This window comes from Belonocnema kinseyi, chromosome 3 (genome assembly GCF_010883055.1).
Source record: "Belonocnema kinseyi isolate 2016_QV_RU_SX_M_011 chromosome 3, B_treatae_v1, whole genome shotgun sequence".
NCBI classification, from domain to species: domain Eukaryota; kingdom Metazoa; phylum Arthropoda; class Insecta; order Hymenoptera; family Cynipidae; genus Belonocnema; species Belonocnema kinseyi.
In genome coordinates this window covers 144,970,872-144,977,489 of record NC_046659.1, presented here as the reverse complement: position 1 = coordinate 144,977,489, position 6,618 = coordinate 144,970,872, and positions in this window count along the sequence as shown.

Below are 6,618 nucleotides of genomic sequence, written 5' to 3'. Positions count from 1 at the left end.
GAGGGAGCTCTTCTTAATATTTTGACACCAAAATCATGTCGATACACCTTACCGACTGCGAGTAAAGCCACCCACGCTTTAACTTGACAGACTGTAGACAAAAGTTGCTTAATCAAATAAACAGATTAAGTTCTTAAAAGACAAATTTTAATAACATAAACTTTGTGAAATAATACATTTTCCAGGGTACTAAAAAATGAAAATTGGTGCAAAATTAGAAAAAAATATTGAAGTAATCATGAAGATAAAATTTTTACATTATTTTACAATACACAAATAAGCAGTACCGTTCCCAGACAGAGGAACATAAATACATGCATACAACATACGCTCGATATAATGGAGTTGAATTCAATTTAGAAAAGTTTGCATTTTGAAAAAAATCGTTTGAGGTGTACGAGATGAAGAAGAAAAGAGTATGTTTGTTAAAGCCACGGAAGCTTTAACCAAAGAGAATTCATCATTTCGAAATTACAATTTTCGATTCTTGAACTTTAATTTTAAATAATATTCTTAGTATCCTTTCACAGCTTATTTACGAACACCATCGCGTATATTTTATGTGCCATCTTCATTAACGTAATTCCTCTATTATTTCTCTGCCTCTTCCTATCCTCTTTTTTATACAGTGGTACGATCAACTTCTTCCTCCACCCTTTTAGAAATGTATCCCCTCTCTATGTTTTTTTTCACTTATCTCTTCGGCCTCTCCCTCACATCTTTTGTGCCAATCAATCACACTTCGATCTCTACCCTGTTCAGCCCTGCTGCCTTAGATTATTGCCACTTCCTTATTTGCTTTTTTATCTTCTCGTCATCCCCCTCCGCTTCATCTACCTCGCTCGTTTTTCATATCTCCTAATCTCCTTCTCGTCTATTTGATTCCTAAAATGAATCTTTAAAAAATGTCCTCTATTCTTCACTCCCTATCTTCTCACTCATCCCCACCCCACGTTTTCTCAACCTATTAATTATCTTTTACGCGTACCCTTCTGTTTTAACACATCTCAACTGAAAACTTTCTGTTCTCTTTTTTCACTTTCTCTTCATCATGTAACATTACTTATCCCACCACGGCTTGAACATTTATTTCTTCTTCCTAAATACCTTCTTTTACACACACCCTTTCACTTTCTCTTTCGGATCAACCCTGCCTTCCGCCACCCTCCCTTTTTGTCTGCAAACCTGAATACTGATGGTCGGATACCATCCTCATTTCCACGGCATATTTTTCTATCTCCTCCCACCCCTGCATATTCATGATCACATTGTCTATCGCCGATACCCCCATTTTACTCACATATGTATATTCTCCCTCTTCGTCCCCTGTAACCATACTATTCGCCACTGCCTAGCCGGTGCCCTCCTTCCATTCTCTTAAGTACTCCCCATCTTGACTTATTATCTTATCCTTCGATTTCCTTTTGAATATCCCCCCTTCCCAGTACCTTTTCTTTAAACCACCCTATGTTCTGCAGCAGTGCTTTCATTCCCTCCCTTTCTTCCCCGCTCTTTAGCTCTAATTCTCTTATTGCAATATTATTTCTCCTATCTGCCTTATGCTTTCCAAAGTCCGCTTCTATCATATTAGCCACCCTCTCCCAAATACCTTGCTTCCCGCCCGCCCCCTGTTAATAAATTCCATTTCGACGCTGCCCCCCACCTTCTCAAGCCTTTTTTTGCCCCTTGCTTCCACACCCCACTCTCTTTGTCCATCTGCATCATTTTATCCTCTTTTTCCTTACCTAATGGCACCACTTTCATCTACAATCCTTCTACTTTCCCCCCTGAGCTCTTTTACCTCCTTTTCTCATCACTCATATCTTACGATATGTGAAAACTCCATAAACGGCTATCTATAGTACTCGAAAAGTCGACAATTTATAATAAACAAAAATTGTGCATCCAAAGATGCCAACGGATTTTAAAATCGGATTTCATAGCACGTTTCTGTTCTAATCGTAAAAAATGAAACTACGAAAGAAATTAATTTTCTGACAAATGAAATAAGCTATGCAAAAATGATAAGAAAATAGTTGCTCATTCAAATGATATACCTTTGATATAAAGTGGTTGGATTTGTATTTTCACGATTTGTCGGTAAAAATAAAGGAAAAATTTCAAACTAAAAGTTTGAACAAATTTAAAAAAAATAAAAAATACAGTAATTTTTTTCAACTGTAGAACATTTTTATTTTTCTAAAAATAGGCTTCAAATGAACCTTATTTTACGTATTAAAATCCCCCCAAAAGGAATTATGGGCCGACTCTTGGTTTTGTAGAGACAGAATAATGTTTTAGCAGAGGAATCCTGGTAGCTCGACGTATGCTACCATAACGAGCTAGAGGGTGAACCTAATGAAGTGCAATAACAAAATTTCATTTAAATAAAGAAAAAATCTTAAAGCCTTAATTTGAATGTAACTGCAGATGGTTTAAGGAATGCCATTTTTTTTTATTTAGATCTAGTATCTCTCATGAAAATATAACTGATATTTTTCATGAGAGATCCAAAAATTTTTTGCTTCTAACTCTGGCACTGGAAACTGACATTTTAGAACAACATTTCTACGAGGGAAATGAGAATATTCGCTTGATGCCAGGTATAAATCACTTTGTATCAGTAAAACGAGAAGATGGATTCCGTGAACAAGTTCAGAAACCATTGGTATTATGCAATCTTTCAGAATTATTTCAGTGTCTTAAAACTGAGCTGTCGAAAGTCAAAGCAGGATTTTCGAAATTTGCGCAGCTTAGACCGCGCCACTGCGTTCTGGCCGGTAAAATTGGCCCGCATTTGGACTGTGTTTGTATCCATCACAAAAATGTTAACTTAATGTTGGATTCATCAGGTTTAGAACAGTTGACTGAAAATTGCAGAATCCTTTTGCAAATGATCATAATTGTAAATTTTTGGTGAAAATAGTATTAATAAAGTTAAAATTTCATCTTGGATAAACACTGATAGAAGTTCATTTAAAACTCATGTAGCTTAAAGTGATGATTTCGTGAAGGACTTCTTTAACAAACATTTCAAACTCAAACCTTATTCATTTAGAGCAAAACAACAATCAATGTTTATGAAAGAGCTTAAAATAATCTACAAGAGGGTGAGTTCTTAATTCAATTTAATTTGGCAGAGAAATTCCTTTTCGTTGTGCAACATTCTGTTCAATCCCAACATGAAATAGTGACCAGACAACCGAATTTACTGTAGTTATTTACTATATCAAAACTAACCGGAAAAACCATATAAGTATGGCCAACTTATCTGACTATTGAAGCAACGATACTGTTGCCGTATACAATTATTAGATTCTAGTCATTGAGTACTTGAAAGAAAAGTTTTCATTAAGAACAATTTTTGACTTTACTTATGAAGCAGGGCAGCTTTTAAAAACAAGTACAGCTTTGCAAACCTTTTGTACCATGGACAAGATTTTATCATTCCAGCGGCATGGTACTTTCATAAAATAATCCCTGTTGCAAATCTCACTACTTAGGTTTTGAAACGGTTGTACTGTTTGGTTCTAAGCAAATTCAAACTCAGATCATCCTAAAACTTCAAGAAAGATTTAATAATGCCATTTCCATCACAAAACAATATCTTTCTGGGCAAAGTCAGCTAGGATAAGGGTTTTGTCGGTCAAGGTAAACGATAAGTAGTTAAGGTATACCAGACATTACCCTGGAGGTGGGTAATGTACTGGCGAAGTGATATATGCTGAATTTATATTTAAAAAAAGGTTATAAATATTGAATTATGACCAAGTTACTCATGCAGAGTACTATGCTTAGAGACAAAAACATGAGTCAAATATAGGAAGTTTCAACGCAAAAAGAAGAATAATATCGGATTAAATTGTACTGGAGAGCCTGAATTATATGAAGGTGCGTTATTTATGTTTGTAAAAACCGTTTCTTACCCTAAACAATCTGAATTTCTGCACTTATCGGGGGTCGCCCATTCCGACCATTTTAATTCGTCTTTACAATGAGTTTTTCTATTGTGAGTAGTATTTGCGACCATTAAAAAGTCCTGAACATAAAATTAAAACTTTTCTCTGAAAGGACGAATTTTCAATGCAGTGGTCAAATTTACAATTAAAAATATATTGTTTAGCTGTATTTAATTAAAAAGCTCGAATTGTTAACAAGATATTGGATTCCTTCAAAAAACTGATGATTTTTCAAAACATAAGATAGATGTTCAATGGAAAACGCGAACTTCCAATAGAACACATGATTTTACACCGGACCCTATGACTTTCCAGCAAAAAAAGTTTTTTTCTAGCTAATAGGTTACATTTCACGTAGCTTGACTAAAAGAATGCGTCGAATTTTCTAACGAAACAGTTGAATTTTCAACCGAAAATCATTTTTTGTTGTGACTAATAACTTCCCGCCTTTGAGATATCAGTAGTAGGGCCTAGTACTAACTAAATTCTAGCCCATTGTACTTACTAAATCTCAACAGCGATTTAAAAAAATAATTAATCCCTGAGGAATCGTGTTCTTGATCAAATACAGTTGTCTGGGTGAGTACAGCCACCTTACGATCCTTACGATCCCATGCTATGACGAATTGTGCGAAATCATGCGAGAATTTGGAAAAGGTAGCAGTCTAAACAATTTTAAAAATCATAGAACAAAATGCGGCAACGTCATAAAATATATTATAGCTCCTTGCATGTTAAAACAATTAGTAGATTGTCGATGATGGCACTCATATTACTACTTTTGAGTAGTTATGAATGGCGGTAGTAATCTATGCGGCAAGAAGCGCTTATTGCATGATTAAATAAAACAAATCCAGAGCTGCTGATTTATTGCTACGAGAAATATACAATTAGTTTGATGTTTCTTTAAACCACAGAGCTACATATATAGAAATTTGGGTTACTGTGAATGGTTTTGAACCTTTTCAGAAAGTCAATGATAAACATTGATTCCATTTATTTGTGCAATTAGTAGAAACGGGGCGGTTCGCACTATACCCTGCTGCGAAAATTGTTTTAGAATACTGGGCTTAATGAAAAAACTTATTTCACTTTATAGTCAAAACCGAAAAATGCTACACCGCGAGATTATTTAACGAAATATTGAATCAAAATACAAACTATGTATTCCTGAAAATTCTGAAGCCAGTTTTAGTCGAAGTGCAATATGTAAACCTATTTTTCCAACGTGATGATGTTAATATCTTTCCAGCGTATGGTGACCTAAGCTGCTTTTTTGTGCAGTTTGAAAATAAAATATTAAAATAATCTTTCTACGACAGTCGAGTATATGCCATGCTGGAAGCTTTTAAAAACGATAGTGCATGCCAAACGTTTAAAAAATAATATTTTGGCGTAGATTATAGAAATGCGTTAGAAGCATTCCTAGTTATGCAATTGCAAAGAAACCAAGTTAAAGATCGCGCACTTAAATATCTAAAAATATTTTAGTATTGCACTTGTGCGAAGAATAGCACAATGTCTTGAAAAATTTCTTGGCTTGAGATCTTTTTTACTCAATGTTTTTTCTAAATCAGACAGAACCGGGTTTTCAGGATTTATTATTTCTGAAAGAATATCTAGAAAACTATAAGTTGGGCATCATCGAGATTCAGTGGTGTAAGTAACCGCTCATTGATTAGGGATAGGTTAGTCTTTCACGATCTCGCTTTCTATGTCTTCAAAACGCTAACATTATATGCCGTTTTGAGAATAAGAATTTAGTTAAACGTTAAAAAAATCTGCTGAAAAATGTGCATCCAATTTGGCAAATTATAAAATGTTTACTGCACATGTAGTCTACCACAAAAACAACAGCAAGTCCGTACATTCTGAAAATGATGTTTTCGAAGTTGTTGGCGATTGCAATCAGCAAGTACCATGCATTAACTCTGGCCTGACCACGACGCTTGTGCGTTTAGATATAGAAAAAGACACGTAAATGATAACATGTATTAATATATAACTAAATAATGTAATTAATTAGAGTTCAAGTTCTTTTCAGGTCTAGACGTTCGCGTTTTTATGAGTGGTATTTTTTGTTTGAAAACTTTAACATAAATCTGCATTTTTTATAATATTCTACAGTCTGGAAATCACCTTCATTCCCTTTAAATCCTCGTGGTATTTATGGAGTTGTATGTTTATATTTTTGTTTTTCATATTTGTCAATGTCACCTGATTAAAACATTTTAGTTTAAAGATCTTTTTCAATTTACACTTAAAATTCATTTTTAAAACTAAGCATGTAAATCAATTCTTTTAGGAACCTCGAGAATTTTTGTCATTATCCTGGATTTTTACCAAATCTCGATAATATTTTATTAGTTTAAAAAAAAAATATTGTCTCGTTACGATCAAACGCTGAAGTATAAGATATATTTAAAAAAAAGTTTAATGTGAAATGGCTGACTGATATCCGATTGATGCTTTCTTTATTCTTGAAATTAAATAGAGCATATTATTTTTATTACTTACATATACAAGTAATAAATCTATTGAATACGATTATTTTTTTTCATTTAAGTATAATATCAAGAAGTATAAAGAATTACGAAATATTTTCCAGATTGGATGATAAAGACAGAAAAAAACATTTTAAATAATTTTCCTTAGCATT